The sequence below is a fragment of the Macrotis lagotis genome, chromosome 1 (assembly GCF_037893015.1).
Source record: "Macrotis lagotis isolate mMagLag1 chromosome 1, bilby.v1.9.chrom.fasta, whole genome shotgun sequence".
Classification (NCBI taxonomy): domain Eukaryota; kingdom Metazoa; phylum Chordata; class Mammalia; order Peramelemorphia; family Peramelidae; genus Macrotis; species Macrotis lagotis.
Window position 1 is genome coordinate 283,465,542 of NC_133658.1, and position 20,222 is coordinate 283,485,763.

Consider the following 20,222-nt stretch of genomic DNA (forward strand, 5'->3'; position numbering starts at 1 on the left):
AAATGTTTGGTGTTATTATTAATTTTTCTATCTCTTCATCTTCCACAACAAATGTGGTGCATAAGCAACAATTATGTATAACTTCACCATGAGCACTTCAATGTGAAACTATTTCATGAAATGATGCTTCATTTTACCTTTGGGGATATAATGGTATATTATATCTTATTTTATCTTTGAAATAAAGAAAGAGAACCTATGAAAAATTCTTTGATTTAGCTGCACCTTCTTTTTGTCTTTTGGATTAGAATATGTGAGAATATCACTACTGATACAGTTCAGCACTTCTGGTTGTAACTCATTTCACTGGCTATTAGATAAAAATATTATAATTAGGGTATTTACAGTTAAGTTAATGACAACCTAAAAAATGTGTGATCCTTAGCATTCTCTACCTTCCCGCTCCCCCATTACTCTACTGTCACTATGGAAGAAAAGGGGGATAGGAAACTAAGAGTTATTTCTCATTTTTATTTGTTACACAGGTTACCATGATCAAAAAAATTCATCACCTAGTAGGGGCTAGCCTCCTAGAAATGATATTCTATTCTTAGCTAGATTGGTCCTTGGACAACAGATTCAGTATGTCACTGAGACTGTAATCAAAGCTATTTGAGAATGATAGAACTAGTGCCTAGACTTTGAGAACCCAGGGGACACCTACACACTACAATGTGACAAGCAGAACTTTGTGGAGCATTTTATCATCAGAAGTATTATACAGTAAAAAGAGCACTGCTCTGAAGTCAGAGGTTGCTGTTGCTCAGTCATTCAGGTCATGTCTGACTCTTCAGGACCTGATGGACTTGATGGACATTGGGCTCTTTTATCCTCTACAATCTTTGAAGTCTGTCTAAGCTCATGTTTGCTACCTCCATGACAATATTTATCCATCCCATCCTCTGCTTTCCTCTTTTCCTTTTGCATTCAATCTTCCTCAACATCGAAGTTGCTTTTTTCAGTTTTCTTATTATGTGGCCAAAGCATTTAAATATCAGTTTCAGTATTTGACGTTCCAGTGAAAATTCTGAATTAATTTCTTTAAGTATTGACTGTTTTGATCTCCTCATTGTCCCAAGGGACTTTCAAAAGTCTTCTCCAACACCACAATTCACAAGAGTCTTCTGCAGTGTTCAGCTTTTCTTAAAATCCAATTCTCACAGCCCTATATTGATGCTGTTAAAAACGAGAGGTTTGACTATATGGGTCTTTGTTGACAAAGTGATGTCTCTGCTTTTTAGTATGCCATCCAGATTCACCATAGATTTCCTTCCAAAGAACAAATGTCTCTTAATCTCATGGCTGAGTTGTCATCTGAAGTGATCTTTGAACCCAATAATATAAAATCTGAAACTGTTTCCCTCTATTTTTCTTTTCCTTTTATTTGCCATATAGTGATGGAATAACCACTAAGGTTTTAGTTTTTTTAATATTATACTTCAAGCTAACTTTCATACTCATCTCTTTCACCATCATCAAGAGCCTTCTTAATTTTTCTTCATTTTCTACCACCAAAGTGATATTGTTATTCCAGAAATATTAATTCTGCTTTTTGATTCATTCAGTCTGGCATTTTGCCTGAAGTACTCTGCCTAAAAAGGTGCCAATATGCAGCCTTGTCACACTCCTTTCCCAATCTTAAACCAATCACATATTCAGTTTTAAATGTTACCTCTTAAATACAGGTTCTTCAGGAGATAAGTAAGAAGATCTGGTACTCCCATCTCTTTGAAAATTTGCCATATTTCATTGTGATACATATACCAAAGACTTTAGTGTAGTCAACGAAGCAGAAGTAGATGTTTTTTCTAGAACTGCCTTGTTTTCTCCATAATCCAGTGATATTGGCAATTTGGCTTCTAGTTTCTCCATCTCTTCAATGCTCTTCTGCATTCTCTTCTGTTAATTCTCAGTTCAAATACTGCTGAAGTCTGGCTTGTGGAATCTTAAGCATACTTTTTTCTGTCATGGGAAATGGGTGCAATTGATTTATAACCTGAACTTTCTTTGGCATTGCCCTTCATAAGAATTAGGACGTAAACTGATCTTTTCCAAACCAGTGGCCACATTTGAGTTTTCCAGATTTGCTGGCCATTTGAGTACAGGACCTATGTTCAAATAACACCTCTGATTTTTACTATCTGTGTGATTTTGGACAATCAACAAGTATTTATTCAATACGTACTATATGTTAGGCAGAAGTGACTAGGTGGCTCAGAGGATGGAGTCAGAAAGACTTATCTTCCTGAGTTCAAATCTGGTGTCACATACTAGCTGTGTTACCCTGGAAAGTCACTCAATTTTTTTTGCCTCAGTTTCCTTATCTATAAAGTATAAACCACTCCAGTGGCTTTACCAATAAAACACCAAATGGGATCACAAAAGTTGAATACAACTGAAAAATGACAACAAAATGGGCTAGTAACTGAGAATATAAGTTTAGAGAAATGAAACAATTCTCCTTCTCAAAGAATTTATAGTATTTTTGAGGCAATTGGGATTAGGTGATTTACCCAGGGTTACATAGCTAGTAAGTATTTGGGTCAGATTTGAACTCAGGTCACTCCAGGACCAATGCACTATCCACTTCATCATCTAGTTGTTCTAATGAACTTATCCTTTAATGAAGAAGACAAAAAGTCAATTCATTGTTGCATAAAATATAAGTAAAAAGTAATTGAAAGTTTCTTGGGAGAGTGGGCAGTAACCATGGAGGAATCAACAGATTCCCATGTAGAGTGTATGTTTGAGTTACATTTTGAATGAAGAAAGGTGAAAATGAGGAGGGAGTTTATTTTAATTATGAAAAATGACAAATGTAAAGATACAAGCAGGAGATAGGGTGCATATATGAGGAAGAGAAAGAAGGCCATGATGATGGAATCCCTAAATATGGAAGGGAGAGCAATAATCAATGAAACTGGGAAGTTAGGTTGGGATCAGGTTGTGAAGGACTTGAAAAGCTCAATGGAGGAGTTTTTGTTTTATCCCAGAGCCAATGGGAAGCATCTGAGTTCATTGAATAGAGAAGTGATGCAGTTGGGTCTGTGCTTAAGAAAAATCATTTTGACAGCAGTGTATAGGATGGACTAGAAAGGGGAGAGACTTGAAGCAGAAAGTTCAGTTAGGAGACTATTGCAATAATCTAGATAAGAGGTGATAAGAACCTGAACTATGGTAGCGATTGCATGGGCAAAGAGAAGAAAGTAGATATGAGAGACAGTGTGTTTGGCAACTAGTTAGATGTGTGAAGTAAAGTAGATTGAATATTTGAAGATAGTGCTAAGGTTTTAAACCTAGGAGGCTAGAAGGATGCTGGTATCATTGTCAGAAAATGTAAAATTTGGAAGAAAGAAGGACTTTTCCGGAGAAAGAAAATGATGTCAGTTTGAGATATGTTGAGTTTGAGATTTCTCAAAGGAGACACTGGTGCTGGATATAGATGTCTGTGAGTAATCTGTATAAAGATGATAATTCAACTCTTGGGATTTTGCTGCAATTTTCAAGGAAGAAAAGAGGATCAAGGAGACAGACCTTCCTCTTTCATCCATAACTATGGGATATAATATGGATCTTTAGCCAAAAAAGAACATGGATGAGTGGTAAGATTGGAGGGAAGGAAAAGAAAAGGGGAATACCTACCATGAGTCAACCATAATGCTATGCACTTTTATAAATATCTCATTGGAGAGTAGTTGTCATGAAAACCAGAAGAGGAAAGAGAATCCAGAAGAAGATGATGATAAACAAATGCAGCACATTGGGCAAGAAGGACGAAGACAGAGAAAAGATCATTATAGCTGCCAGTTAAAAGATTACTGATATCTTTGAAGATAGCAGTTTCATTTGGGTTGGAAGTCAGATTGTAATAAGTAGGGGAGTGAATGAAAGGAGAATAAATTAATAAGGGGAGTGTAGACAGATTTTGGAGTAAGAAAGGGAGGATGACAACTTGAAGGGATGGTAGGGCCAAGTAAAACAAAGACTTTGGCATGTTTGAAGGCCATAGGAAGGAACCAAGAAAAGTGAGATTGAATATGTAAGAGAACAAGGGAATATTTGAGGTTTCAATCACAGGTTTAAGGCATTTCAGTTTCCTTATCCACAAAATGAGACTCAACTAGATGAGGTCTGAGATCCCTTACAGTCCTATATCCATGATCATTATTATCATTGCAAACATTCTATATTGCCTTAAGTCTTTGAAAGTACTTTCCTTATGAACATCCTGTAAGATAGATGATCAGTTGGTTTGTAACTATCCCCACTTTATAGATTAGGCACTGAGGTTCAGTGATGGTAAAAGATTTGTTTAGGATTTCAAAGTTTGATGATGATAATGATGATGATGATGATGATGATGATGATTGCTTTTCTATACAAAGAAAGACATGACATCAGGGGAGATGATTCTATGACAAGTAAGTGAATTGAATTTGAGTGAGGGGATGCTGTGCTAGGTCACCAGCCTCACTTTCTCCTCCAGAACCATTCATCTAGAGATGAATTAGAATGACTGGAGATAGCACTGGATGCTAGGCAATCTAGTAAATGTCAAGTGTCTGAGGCTGAATTCAAACTCCTGTCCTCTTGACTCCAAAGCCAGTGCTTAATCCACTAAGCCATCTAGTTGTCCCTAGGAATCTCAAAGTTATTTAAATTCAAGAGCTAGGATTCAAATCCAAGTCTCTTTCTGACTCTAAAATTGGTGCTCTCTCCAGTAACTCTTGCATCCTCATTGGTATTCATCATATATTGTATTGTAGTATCACTTAAATGCATATATATATATAATATATAAATGTATTATGTGTATACATATACTATAATCTATAACATATGTATAATCGAATATATAGTTGCACATATACCCACACATGTATGTATGTAAATATACATATGTGTATAAGTATATACATGTGTGTATAGGAGTATGTATGTGTATATATATATATATATATATATCTATATACTTTCATATATATGTACATATATACATATGGGGAATAGCAACTCTAAAATACTACTAGTAAAGTAGGCACTGATCTTTTTGGGAAAAGGAGTTTCTGAGATCAAAGAAACTACAGATTTAGGCCAATTGAAAAGAAAACTTCATTTATATTATTATTTGGGTTTCATGTTAGTTGTTTAAGGGTAGTAATAGTATCTTAAATATCTTCATTTCCCCCATAGTACCCAGTTCACAGTCATATAGAGGAGAGAGACCATGGACAGAGGTAAGTCTAATATATATGTGTTCTGCCTCCTTATCTAGACTGAGATTTGTTTAAGAGCAATAGCAATATCTTAAATATCTTCATATCCCCTATAGTGCCCCAGATCACAGTCATATGGAGGACAGAAATCAGAATACAAGTCAGTCTAATGCAAAATAGAATATGATAAGTATGGAAAGGAGGCCCATATTTTTCTGTGGGAGTTCTTAGGAAGGGGATATTATTTTAGGGCTAGAGATAGAGAATCAAGAAAGGCTTAAGAAAAAAGGCATTTGAAGCTGGGTGTTGGGGTGACTCATTGGTGTCATTCCTGCTGCTGGGGGGAGACTGAGCTGCTGTAGATTTAAAAGCTAATTGACTGTAAGGACTAATTTCAACACCAGGGCTAACACCTGGTTATGGACGTCACCATACTGTCTATGCAAAGGAAAATCAGACCAGGTCTGAAAAGGAGTGGCTCAGAGTTCTCCAACCAAGGAGCATTGGAATTAGGTCTGTGATTTATTGTAGCACTTCTTTTATACTGGGGGAGAGAAGGGGACACACCTTGGTAAAAACAGTTATTTGAGCTACTCCTTGATGTCTGTATAGGGTTTCTTTTTTTCTTTTACAATTTTTGTTGATATCTTTTGTTTGTACATCACCTTTATTTCCCATTCCCTCCCTCTCCTACCCAGAAAGTCTTCCCTTGTGACAAAGAATAAAACAGAAAAACCAAAAAAAGTATTTCAGCAAAACTAATCAAAGTGTCAGCTAAGTCTAACAATATATGCAAGTGTTCCATCCTGGTCAGGATTGCAACAGGCAAGTCATCCTAGCAGAGGGGATGGCTGGGTGGGAATTTAATTCAATTCAAAAAAGAAGAATCAATAAATACCTTTGCCTGGCCTGAAGCCAGAGTTAGGCTTTACTCCTCAGCTTTTTCCACACATTCATTAAAGAATCAATAAATGCCCATGCTAGATGCAGCCTGACAATATTTTGTAGCTAACCAAGTCTTGTAAAATCCCTGCCCCCTCTCTCCCCCTTCCCAGTCCCTTCACAAAGTGACCTGGAGAAACTCTCCAAAGGCACTTTGAAGAAGTTAAAAACCACAAACCCTCTTCCCTTTTCTCACGTGAAAAGTGTTGCCCATTTTAGAGTTATCACAGAAGGAATCTCTGCTGCCTGGAGGGAATTACCCTGGCCATACTTAGAGCATGACAATTAATATCTCAGAGAGAGGTTTGATTTTGGTACTCACCAGTAGAGTCATAACTTGAGTAACAGTTATGGTGTCTAGGACTTAGGCCCATCTGGACCCAATTTTGAGGGCTCTGACATCCCTATTGTGGGTTTTCTTTCCTTCCTTTCTTCTCTCCACCCTTTCCCCACCCTAGCTGTGCACTAGATGAGCTTCTATCTTCCTGGCTTGACCTTTCACTATAGCATTCTCATTCTGGGGCATGCTTCCTCCTTCTGGTCTCCTAACTCCCCCTCTCCTCCCCTTCTTGGCCTTGCTTCTAACACTACTTGCTTAGCAGTAGTCAATGCTCCAGCAACTTAGAAACAATCCCAATCCTATCTGCTCCAGGAGAAAAAAAACATCCAAGCTGTTTACCTGCTCAAAAATCTTCAGGATCTCCCTTTTGCCTCTATCAAGGATAAGATCTAAAATCTTCCCATCAATCTTTCCAGATTTATTTCACATTACTACCTTTTTATGCATTCTGTGTCCCAATTAAACTGGCCTTCTAGTCATTCTGAGCTCCATGCTTTCGCAGAGATTGAGTCCTTTGCTTGGAATGCTCTTTTTTCACCTCCACATCTCAGTTCAGGCACCACCTTCTAGTCAAAGTCTTTCTTAATACTCCCATTTTTAAAAATTCTCTCTTTTAATTCAAATTATTTCAATTAATTAATAAAATTTATTAAGTGTCTTCATAGGCAATGAGAATGCTAATACAAAAAGCAAATTGTCCTTGTCTCCAATGACCTTTCATTCTATCAAGGGATATACCACAAACATACCTATACATTCATACACATATATGTTATATAATACATGTACATACAGATATATAAAAGGTAAATTTGTGGGTGGGATAGGTCATTATCACTTGGGCAAATCAGAAGGGCTTCATGGAGGAGGTGGTACTTAGACAAAGATGAGAAGGAAGCAGAGGTTTTAAGAGATGGAGATGACTTGGGGGTGCATGTCAGTGCAAAGGTGGAACGATGACAGAGTGTTGAATAAAAAGGCCAGTTTAGCTGGATGGTGGAGGGTGGGAAGGGTAAGTATCTCATATTTCATCATCTATAAAAATGTTCTATTCTGGAAGAAAGCAAATTATGTGAGAACAGGTATTTTTGTCTTTGTATCACTTGAACCCCAAACAGGGACTTGTACATGATAAGTGTTCAATAATTGCTAGACACCTTGGAACAGTATGCTACTTGGTAGGCATGGGCCAGATGCAGTAATGGGAATGGGACCCTATTTGCTAATACATAGCAAAGTCAAAGCTACTCCAGAAACAAAGAACCTACAAATCCTTTTGTCTGACAAGAAGCTAAATTTGAGTTTTCCTCCTAAGATTTCCTCACAGGTCAATTTCATCCATCCATCCATCCATCCATCCATCCATCCATCCATGCATCCATCCATCCATCCATGCATCCATGCATCCATCCATCCATCATTCATTTAGTACTTATTCATTCTCTGGGCTATGTTTGCAGGAGGAGAAACAGAGGTAAATCCTTGCCCTCAAAAAGCTTATAGTCAAAAAGAGAAAAGATATGGACCCCAAATAAATAAAAAAAACAAACTGATACCCGACAAGGATATAAGGGGAAGATAAAGTACTTTGAGATCAGATGATTATAACTTTTATGACTTGACCTTCTCAGGCTATTGGACCACTCACTGACTGCATAACAGAGACTCCACTGCTTTGGTCTGCCATGTAGCTGAGCAAAGTATTGAGGGACATATAATCTAGTTAAATAAAAGGGAAAGAAATCATGAGCAAGCTCAAGAGTCACTTTCCTTTCTCAAGGCCACTAATCCCCATGGAGGAAATTGAAAGTCTAGAGGAGACATTGAATAGGTAAAGTATTCAATAGGATTACTGTGGGCAGGGAGCAAGAGATTTCCTGCTCAAACCAAATTAATCTGTATTTAAAGATTAGGTTCCTACTAAAAGTGCATGAGGTTTTGCTAGTTAAGTGTCTGCAAGCACCTGAACTCCCAGAAGAAAGGAGCCAGCTCAAGTCAGCTCTCTTCCCCATCTCCCCAGTTCTAAAAGGTACAGGCTAAAATTCTAATTCAGTTAGTATTGGTTTTAATCAGCATTCTTTTTTCTTAACCAGGTCACTTTGTAGTAGTTAAAGGTAAAATTGGGGTTTATGCAATAAATAAATGACATGACCCAAGATGATGAGTAGAAACATTTTCATGATGTTTTCATTTAAATCAGAAAATCTACAAAGAAGCCTTGGGGAGAGGAGCTGGGAAGCTCAGTTACAATGGAAACACACTGGCTGAGCAGCACCAGCAGAGAACAAAAGGGAATAAATGCTTTCCTTTGCTCCACACCCCCCCCCCCCCGCCCCAGAATTTTTACTTAAGAACAGGGAGTGTACCAAAGAAGAAATACAGGTCCTGGAATTTTAGGACCTGGGTTCAAAACTCACCTCTTTTGTTTCCTGCTTTAGGCTTTAGGCCACTGAGCCTCAGTTCTTTTTGTGAAATGAGGAGGTTGGTCCCTTATGGTTCTGTATCTTTGATCTATTAAATAAAATGGCCACAAACTGGAAGCAATTTGAAGCAAAATCTCTCACATCTCTAGAAGTCAGATTTCATAAATCTGTCGATATGGACAATATTCTAATTTCCAATTAGCTGCTTATTTCATTCCAAATATCTAAATAACCTTTGCATTGGATAACTGTGGAAATCCCTTACATTGAATCACTCTTATTTTTTTCCCTGTGGATTACTGATAGAATCTTTCATTTAGATAAGTTAAAGCAGCATGTTATAGTGAATAGAGAGAGGTACTAGAGGAACTAGAACAACGCAGGATTAAATAGATATTGGCTATGTGACTGTAGGCAAATTACTTAACTTTCATTGTGATGTCCAATTAACTCTAAGTTACAGAGAAGGTAGTTTACCTGTCCTAGTGAAAGGGGGTTTCTTCACCTAATAATTGTCTATACTTTCATAGGTCCAGCACTATCCATGTTTCTATCTCTTCATCACAGAAGTTGTTGGGTCTCATGTTAAGATATCAATGATCTCGGGGTGGCTAGGTGGAGTAGTGGATAAAGCACCAGCCTTGGAGTCAGGAATACCTGGGTTCAAATCCGGTCTTAATAATTACCTAGCTGTGTGGCCTTGGGCAAGCCACTTAACCCCATTTGCCTTGCCAAAAACCTAAAAAAAAGATATCAATGATCTCTTGGATAGTTTAGGAATCTCTGTCATTCTATGAATCCCTGCTCAAAGACTTTCTGCCTTATAAAACCTATCAGAATGGCACGCTCCAAGCATACATAGTTCTGGGCCAGGACAAAGTCCTGAAGTGAACTCAGTTGCTTTTTTTTTTTGATGACTCTCCATCTCTCTATAACTGTTTGTACTGGGAGAGCAGATAAAATCAAAGATTGTGAATCAATGAATGTTTACTCAAGGCTCTGCTGCAGGTTGGTCCAAAGCTCATCTTGGATCCCACTGGGAAGAACTCAACCACTCAAAAAGGACAAGGGACTGAAATTTGCATTTTTCTAGTCTCTATTTTTAAGCTCATCTCCCAACATTAGGGAGAGAAGAGAGGGTCAGGAATAGCTGAAACATTCCACTACAGCTCTGATTTTCTGGCTGTTTATTGATCTAAATAAGATACAGTCTTTCAAGCTAACTCTATTTACCAAGGGTTAAAATAACTGCAGCCCCTGGTCCCTAGTAAATAACTAAGGAAGCACCTTAATTTGCTGTCCTTATTAGTGTGTGTGTGTGTGGGGGGTAGGTGGAGACTCACTTAATGTCCTCTTTTATTTCTCTTGGATTTAAAGTTGGACACTGAAGTGAGAGGGGTTGGTCCCTTTATTATTGTCTATATTGGCAAAGTTTATTAGAGTCTAGTGAGTTTCCACTAATTGCCTGAGTGATTAATGCTCACCTACCATTGGAGATAAATCAGTACCTTGTATTTCAGAGATTGGGGCAACTAGATATCACAGTAGATAGAGTGCCAGGACTGGAATTGGGAGGATCTGAGTTCAAAGCTGGCCTCAGACACTTACTAGTTTTGTACCCTGGAAAGTCATTCAATGCTGTTTGCCTCAGTTTCCTCATATGTAAAATGAACTGAAGAAGAAAATCACTCCAGAATCTTTACCAAGAAAACCCCAAATGAAGTCAAAACATCAGCTATGATTAAACAAGAACAACAACATTTGGGAAATAAGGTCAAAGATCATAAGTTTATAGATGAGAGCAGGAAGGGATAGCAGAAGCTTTTTAGTCTCTCTCTCTCTCTCTCTCTCTCTCTCTCTCTCTCTCTTCTCTCTCAACAGTTAAAGAAACTGATATCCAGAGCTGGATAAGATTTGACTAAGATTATGCAGGTGGTAAGCATCAGAAATATGATTTGAGCCAGGGGCCCTAGTTTCCCAGCTAGTATTAACATCAGGACACTACCTTAGGATATTACATTAGAACACTGGATAATAGCTCTCAAGCTGGAAGGGACCTCAGAAGTCATCTAGTCCAACCCCTCTCCTTCTGCACATGAGAAAATTGAAGCAAGTCACTTAACCCCATTGCCTTCAAAAAACAGACAAAAAAAAAAGAAAGAAAGAAAATTGAAGCTCATGGAATGGAAGTGACTTGCTCAAGATCACAAAGATAGTATCTGAGATAGAATTTGAACCAGTTCATAAGTCCATAGTTTCATAGACCCCAGAGATCATTTAGTCCAACTCCTTTATTTTATAGTTGAGGAAACTGAGGTCCAGAGAGGCTGATACTTATCCCCCCCCAAACTCTCATAGATAGTGAACTTCAGAGACACAATTTGAATCCAGGTCCTCTGAATGAGAGGCAGCAAAACTGGCCTTAGAAAAAGAACAGATTTGGATTCAAGTCTTATTTTTGGCATACGTTGGCTGTGTGATGTTGCACTATTCACTTAAAGATTAAGTGCTTTTTAGTTCTCAAAAGCTCTAAACTGTGGAAAAGGTGCTGACCTATATTGGTAGATATTTCCTCATATGGGGGTTCCATACAGTGATGATACCAGATGCTTAGTTCCTAGCTCTCTGACCACAGAGACAATGCTTTAAGGGTGATATGACAAAGGTCACACAGCAAGTGAGGAGGAATAGAAGCCAGGACCAAGACTCAAGACTTACAATTCCCACTTTTCTCCTCCTTAAGAGAAGTCCTTTTCTTTGGGTTCAGGAAGAAGTCACAAACTTAGAAGCTTAGGAGACTCCATCTAACTTAAGTCACACTCAGGCATCAGTGAATTAGACCCCCCCCCCTCCATCTCCATGAGCCAAAAATCAACTCCTTGCTCTCAGTATAACCCATCATTTTCTTTTCTGTATCCCCCAAACACATGGTGGCCAGTTGCAGAGTGATGATAATTAGCATTAAAATTTTCCCAATTACATTTTCATTCCTACACCCACACCTGGCAAATCTCCAGATTTTTCTGCCTCATCAAATTAGTATCCTGAGGCTGACCATACCACCTGGAATGATCAGAGAAGAATGATTCACCTGGAATGTGTGACTCTTCCCATGCCAGCCTTAGCATACTCCTGACCTTTGGTGTACTTGCCAAATAATTAGGCAGTACTGAACCACAGGTTGGGAGATACAGATCTGTGTAGAATTTAACACCAATAATTAACCAATTAATGCTCTTGACTTTTCTCTCCCTCTCTGTCCCTTCCTCTTCCTTCTTATCATTATATGTTATTATCTGTAGAAGTTTATCGATGGCCCCAAAAGACCATCTGTCTCTCTAGCTTTGTACTAAAGAAGGTCCCAAAGAAAAGACCAGGGATTATAGAACTTGACATTTTAGTACCTCCTGTCCAGGTAACATGGTATGGATGGTTTCTTTTCCTTCTTAGTCTTACCAACTTCTTAGGTTATTGTGAGACCTGAGTTAGTTAATAAAGGTAGAAACACTTTTAAAACTGACCTATACCCACCTTCAGAAAATAAAAGTACTTTGCCTATATTTACATGTAACATATTATTATCCTTGCTCCCTTCAGGGCTGGGATTAATTGTAAGCAACTAGGTAGTCCAGAAAATAGAGCTCTGGCCTGAGAGGGAGGAAGCCTGTGATCAAATTTGATCTAATACACATTAGTGAAAAATCACATGTAACCTGTGCTTGCCTTGATATCTTCATCTATAAAATGAGGATAAAAAGGGTACCCAGGGTTGCTGTAAGGACCAAATGACATAACATTTGTAAGGCACTTTTGCAAATTTTAAAGCCCATAAAAATGCCAGTTATTAAAACATGGTCAGATGAGATAAAAGATTAAGTATTTAGAACTAGAAGGGACATTAGAATTCTAGTCCTATCCCTTATTTTACAAATGAGGAAACTGAAGACCAGAGAGGTTATAATAATGACGACCAATTTTTTAATGCCTACCATGTATCAGGTACTGTGCTAAGAGTTTTTTTTTTTTTTTTTTTTTTTTAGGTTTTTGCAAGGCAAATGGGGTTAAGTAGCTTGCCCAAGGCCACACAGCTAGGTAATTATTAAGTATCTGAGACTGGATTTGAACCCAGGTACTCCTGACTCCAAGGCCTGGTGCTTTATCCACTACGCCACCTAGCCGCCCCTGTGCTAAGAGTTTTATAAATATTATCTGATTTTATCCTCACACTGATTCCTGGAAGGTAGATACTGTTATTATCTTCATTTTTACAGCTGAGGAAACTGACACAAACAGGGTTAAATGATTTGCTCAAGGTCACACAAGGGGTTTGAACCCAGTGCTTTTCATTTCAATTCCAGTGTTCTTTTCCTCTGTACCATGGGAAGATCCAAAGACTATTTAGGTCTTTCTTTTTATCTCTTTGTCTTTTTTTTCTTTACTATGTGATTTGAATAAATAAAACTGCCAGCACTTTGGACAGATTCTCTATGAAGAATGTGACTAAAATCCTCAACTCCAAGTCAAAAGAACTGAATTTAAATACTGTCTTTGCCAGTCACCATATTGACACCCTGAGCTTCTTGGGCCTCAGTTTACTCATATTTTTAAAAAAGTGGGAGGGCAGTGAGGATGACTAGACTAAATGATATTTTTTTTAGGTTTATTTTTTGCAAGGCAAATGGGGTTAAGTGGCTTGCCCAAGGCCACACAGCTAGGTAATTATGAAGTGTCTGAGGCCGGATTTGAACTCAGGTACTCCTGACTCCAGGGCCAGTGCTCTAACCACTGTACCACCTAACTGCCCCTAAATGATTTCTAAGGTTCCTTCTAGTTTGCAGTGCTCTGACTATGTGATTTACAGAAAAAACACAAACTCATGAGATGAGAAGACAAGAACGGTTTAGTACCTATACCATGTGGATCATACAGTTTTTTTAAGAAATGTAAAAAAGACTGCTGATAGCCCTTCCCTGCCTTAACCACATGATTTTATGTGAAAGGGATTACTTTGGCAACATCCCTGACTCCTTTCATATAACTAGCCATGACAAAATCACGGGAGTAGTAAAAGACAAATTTTGTCTTTATCACCTTCTGAAACCATAGAATCTATTATTCAGACTTTCTATACATTATTTAGCAAAGTCAGTAGCCCAAGGTCACAGCCTGTTCAGTTCATTTACACTAAACCTCAACTTTCCATTCATGATAGAATGTAGGCTCCCTGGGGCCAGGCATTATTTCTTTTCCTTTCTTTTCTTTTCTTTTTTTTTTTTTTTTGCTTTTGTATCCATAGTGCCAAGAATAGCTCTGGGCACATAATAATCACTTAACAAAATTTGTTGATTTATTGATTGATGGTCATAGACTACATCTGAAAACTCTTCCAGGCAAACTCTCTTGCTCCCTCTCAACCACCAATCATATCCAAAATTGTGGTTAATTAAAATGGGCATTCATGCATCTTTGGATTGTAAATTTAGAGTTTGAAGGGACTTGAGCTGTTATCTAGTCCCACCCCCTCCTCATTTTTCTGATGAGAAAATGTTTTTGTTTCACAAGGCAACTATTTTACATGGCTTGGGCAGCAAGACTAGGCTTCAAACCCATGTCCTTTGGGTCTGACTCCAAAACCGACATCCTCTTTCTGTTGTCTTAGGTTGCCTCTTCTGGTGCTTTTATTATTATTTTTGCTGGTGCCTCCAAGGAATTTAGTATTCATAAATGTATGGAAATAATTAGAGTAGAAATAATTTAAATCAGATTTCTTGTGCTCTGTGCCAATGTTCATTCTCCTCTGATAGGGGATTCATTGGAATGGTCACAGTAACTTGCTTTCATGATTTGTTCTAATAGCATCTATGAGACTTCCAATAGCAAACCCATGAAGCACAAGATCAAATTGGGATCCTGTTGAAAGGGGAGAAAAAGCCTCAGGGAATAGTTTTATGTCCTTCCTAGAGGGACTTATAAAACTTTTGACTGCTCCAGAAAGCAGTCACTAGAGTCAAGATAAAAAGACCCCATTAGAGCTCTAAATTATATTCTGGGATCCAGTATAGTGTAAATCACAGGGAATAATATTTAGAATATACCATTTCCAAACATCCCTGATGTTTATAATTCTTGGATAAAACAGAATGAAAGATTGAAATAGGAATCTCAGCTAAGCTTTATTAGTTTTTGCCTTTGTTCCAGCAGGGTTTCCTTGAGAATACTCAGGAATTGTGAAGAATCCTGTAGAGAGTCCAGGTGGTCGTCAAAAGGTTAACTTCCTACCCTGCTGTGTCTTTTGCAAAATCAGAAAACTCCTTCTCTATCACCTCTCCTTCTGATTATGGCAGATGCCAACTCTTATCACAGAGCAGCTGAAATGAAGGTTGGGGGATGGGGAAAATGTCAGGATTAAGATTTAAAGGAAACAAGCATCAGATAAGTAATCAGAATCATAAATGTCAGATCTGTAAAATATTTTTACACACTGTGAGTCAAGTATCCTCATTTTAAAGATGGGGAAACCGAGACCCAGATGGAACATGACTTGACCACAGTGAGACAATTGACATTAGAATCTGTTCCCTGATTCTCCTAGGTACTTACACCATAGCTCTCCAGACTCTGAGGAGAAACCACTCAGCTTCTTCTTTCTCTAATAAATGAATATATAAATACATATATATCTGCCCTCAAAAAGACCATACCATGTAAGAATGTGCTGCTCTTGCATTCCCTATTAATGTGCCAACTGGGAACTGAGCCCTTCTTGCTCACCTGCTGCAATCCATTTCTTTTTTACACACAAGCTGCTCTGCAACTAGAACTGGTAATTACCTGCAATGCATCCTTAACATTACTTAAAGTATATTACCTTCTGCAACCTGTAGCAAAAAAAGGGAGACTCAGCATTTAGTCTCACCTGGTTTTCCAAGTCCTTTGCATTTATTTTATGTTCTATTTTCTATTATAGTTATTGAGAAATTCTCTGAACCACATGATGAGTTCACAGTGTAGTAAGCTTTTGTTTAGAATTTTGATTTTATCTTACCATGAAGGGTAAAAATGTATTCCTTAGCACCTTTTAGAGTAGGTAATTCATTGATGGGGAAAAGATCCTGTGACTCTGAATTGATTGGCTCAGATACTTGTGGGATGAGATATCATTTTCTAATGACTTACTAAAGGAAAATAAAAGACTTGTGGACCCTCTTCATTCATTTCACATTATCAATGAGGTCCTGAGAGAGAAGCATTGCTAAAGAGAATCTAGGCTAAGAGATATGTTGGGAGGAATTCACAAAGTCTTCCTTGAGGCTCAGAGACTTGATTGAGGCACACATACTTTCTTCTATGCAATTTAGGAGGAGAGTTCCTAGACTCCATGTCCTTGCCTCAGTCTTAAAGAGGAACAGTTATGGACTCCCAGCCATGTGCATCTATGAAGAGGAAGGAAACAGGTTTTTATTTTTGAGAAATTTCAAGAACTCTTGACTTCAAATTCCTAGATAGAGGAGGGACCAGTTTCTGGACAGTGCTAAGTTCCTAACGGCCAAACTCCGGAGTAAAGGAGGGTGGATTTTCTGGGCAGCACTTAAGGACTTAATGAGAGAAGAGGGAATTTCTGAGAATTACCAGTTTCTTAGACTTGCGGTTCAGATAACTGGTTGAGTCACACATACTTTCTTCTATTCGATTTAGGAAGACAGTTCCTAGACTCCTTGTACTTGGTCTTAGCCTTAAAGAAGAAGAGTTATCACCTCCCAACCATGTGGCATATATGCAGAGAGGAAACAAATCTTTTTGAGAACAGCCTCAGAAAACTGAAACATGGGGGGGGGGACAAGACGTTTGATCTTTCCCCACTACTTTTGCCATGAGTCATTTGTGTGGAGCTGCTATAATAACAAGGGAGTTGCCTTTCTAGGAAACTCAGTTTGATATCTTTCTTGAAAAGTGCATTCCCCAGAGTATTACCATAGGATTGAATGCCTATAATGTTCTTTAGGAATGGAAGAGAGGCTCATCAGAATGTTGATAGTAGAAGCAATTCAAAGTTAATTTCCAGCGAATCCATACCACAGGATGTACTATGAATTTTGTGGCATTTAGATCCTGGACAAAGCTGAGATGAAACAAAGGAGAATAGTATTGATTGTTTAAACATAATTGTCTTTTTTATATCTAAAAAAATTTTTTGGAGTATAATAAAGACTGTCCTCTTTATGCATTTGATAGCAAATATATATATATATATATATATGTATATATATATATATTACTTTAGGTTTTTATGGCATCTCTGGAGCCTGTTAACTATATCAATAGAACACTACACACAAACTATATATATATATATATATATATATATATATATATATATATAAAATATATTAACTATATCAATAGAACACTACACACAAACTATATATATGTATACATATATATATATATGTATACATATACATATATATATATATATTAGCAAGGCAATGGGGTTAAGTGACTTGCTCAAGGCCACACAATTAGGTAATTATTAAGTATCTGAGATCTGAGTCTGGATTTGAACCCAGGTACTCCTGACTCCAGGGCTGTTGCTCTATCCACTGCACCACCTAGCTGCCCCTACACAATCTATATTCTGAGAAATCCCAGAGGGAATTCTCGAAGGCAACACAAGTCAAAAAGATTCGATTTCGAGATTTGCCCTACTTCTGGTTAAATAGTTATTGAGTTAAATAGTAATTAGTCCTATATCATTTAATCTAGGTAAATTTAGAAAGTATTTATTAAGCACCTACAGAGTACAAATATGAAGTACTCTCCTAGGCACTGTGGATACAGATAAAAATGAAACAATATTTCCTACTCTAAATTCTACCATGAGATATGTACTCAGATAAGTAAATATGAAAGATATTCAAAGTAAATGCAAAGCAATTTCTTCATCATAGTCTCCCTACTAGTCTGTAAGTTAAAGGAAAACAAGGACCATGTCTTATTTATATGGATATTCCACAAGGACTGTATACAGTGCCATGAACATACTCATTTTGACCAAATTCTAGTTAAATTCAACTCAAGAAATAATTCTAGTTAAGAAGTTCAACTCAAGAAAGTTTCATCACATTCTTGGAGAGGATTCTCCTAAGGAGGGTACAGAGTCTTAGAGTAAATCACACTAGACATTTCTCTCCCCCCCCACTTCCTTTCCATACATCCCCTATGTACAGATAAAGTCTGTATTCATCCAGACTATGAACTCCCCAAGGGCAGGGACTTTGTCTATGTCTTCTCTGTCCTACCTCTTCTCCCTTCCAACGTTCAGCACTTATTAGGAGGAATTAAATTGTCCCAGAAGCTCATAGAAGATGGTATGAAGGATCTGGGTAGTATGGAACAAATTTTAAAGGAGATGTAGTGACTGTATGATGGAAGTTCAAAGTGCCATTGGGGAATAAGGAACATGCCAACTCTTTCTCCTGACCCTGTGCAAGATTGTATGAGAAGGATGATATCTTGAAGAAGGTACTAACGAATGTATTCTCTGCAGGAGAAAGCTAAGTTTCAATGAACATCTCAAGGTGGAAGGAATAGTAGAGGAAGAGGGCTAAGATCAAAGGATCATAGATATGGACCTAGGAGGAACTCTATATTCTTTTATAAATTTATTCATTTATTTTTCCAATTAGATGTAAGTATGCTTTTCAACATTCATTTTTGTAGTTTTTCCCTCCCATCCTGCCCTTCCCCAGCACAAGTAATCTGATATAGATGATACATGAATAGTCATATTATACTTATTCCACATTAGTCATGCTATGAAAGAAGAATCAGAACAAAAAGGAGAAACACATAAGAAAGAAGAAAACAAAAAAAATTTAAAAAAGGGAAAATAGTATGCTTTGACTTGCAGTTCTTTATCCATTGCATTTCTTTTAGAATTATTTTTTTGCTGTATTGCTGGGAAGACTTAAGTCTATCAGCATTTTTCATCATACAATGTTGTTGCTATAATATTCTCCTGGTCCTGCTCACTTCACTAAATGTTAGTTCATGAAAATATTTTCAGGTTTTTCTGAAATCTGTTTGTTCATTATTTTTTATATTCATTCATATACCACAACTTATTCAGTCATTCCCCAATTAATGGACATCCCCCAGTTTCCAATTCTTTGCCACCAAGAGAACTGCTAGGAATATCGTACATGTAGGTCTTTTCCCCTTTATTGTGTTCTCTTTGGGATACAAACCTAGTAGTGTTATTGCTGGATCAAAGATGCACAACTTTATTGCCCTTTGGACATAGTTCCAAGTTGCTTTCCAGAATGGTTGGATCAGTTCATAACTTCACCAATAGTGCATTAGTGTTCCAGTTTTCCCACATCTCCTCCAGCATTTCTCATTTCCATTTTCTGTCTTATAGCTAATCTACTACATGTGAGATGGTACCTCAGAGTTGTTTTAATTTGCATTTCTCTAATCATGACAGAGTATTTTTTTTATATGACAATTGATAGCTTTAATTTCTCCATCTGAAAATTGTCTATTCATATTATTTGACTATATTTAAATTGGGGAATGACTTGTGTTCTTATAAATTTAATTCAGTTCTTTAAATATTTTAGAAATGAGGTTTTTATCAGAAACACTGGTTGTACAAATTGTTTCCCAGTTTTCTACTTTCCTTCTATTTTTGGTTGTATTGGTTTTGTTATGCAAAAACTTCAATTTAATGTAATCAGATTTATCCATTTTGAATTTCAGGATGTTCTTTTTCTCTTCTTTGTTTCTTTTCTCTTTCTTTAGGAGAAACTTTAGAGGTAATGGAATTCTATGGTGAGAAAACCGAAATCTAGAGAAAGGAAGAGTTGGGTATTCAACTCCTATGACTCTAAAACAAGAAATCTTTTCATTGTTCCTAAACAGAAGAAAATTCTTGAAGGGCACCATGGAAAAGGGATAAGCAAATGGTTAGAACTGAGTTAAATGAGGAGGATCATTCATGGAAAGTTACCTTTACTAATAATCCCCTTCACTGAACATATTGATCTTGGGTATCCCTCTTGGTGTGGAACCACAGGTCAGATAGCTTACTGTGTATGTTTGGGGTGAGTAGGAATAGTGCAGCTTGCCTATCCTTTTTTTGGAAAGTACAGAGATGGGGGTATGTGTGACAGCTTTTAGGCCCCAGTTGGTTATAGTTTTCAGGCTGAGAGAGGGTCTGTGCATTCAGTCTGGCAGCTGGTGCTGAGAAGCAAGAAATGACTTCCCCTAGGCTAGGGAATGAGCAGGTCTCCTAGTTAA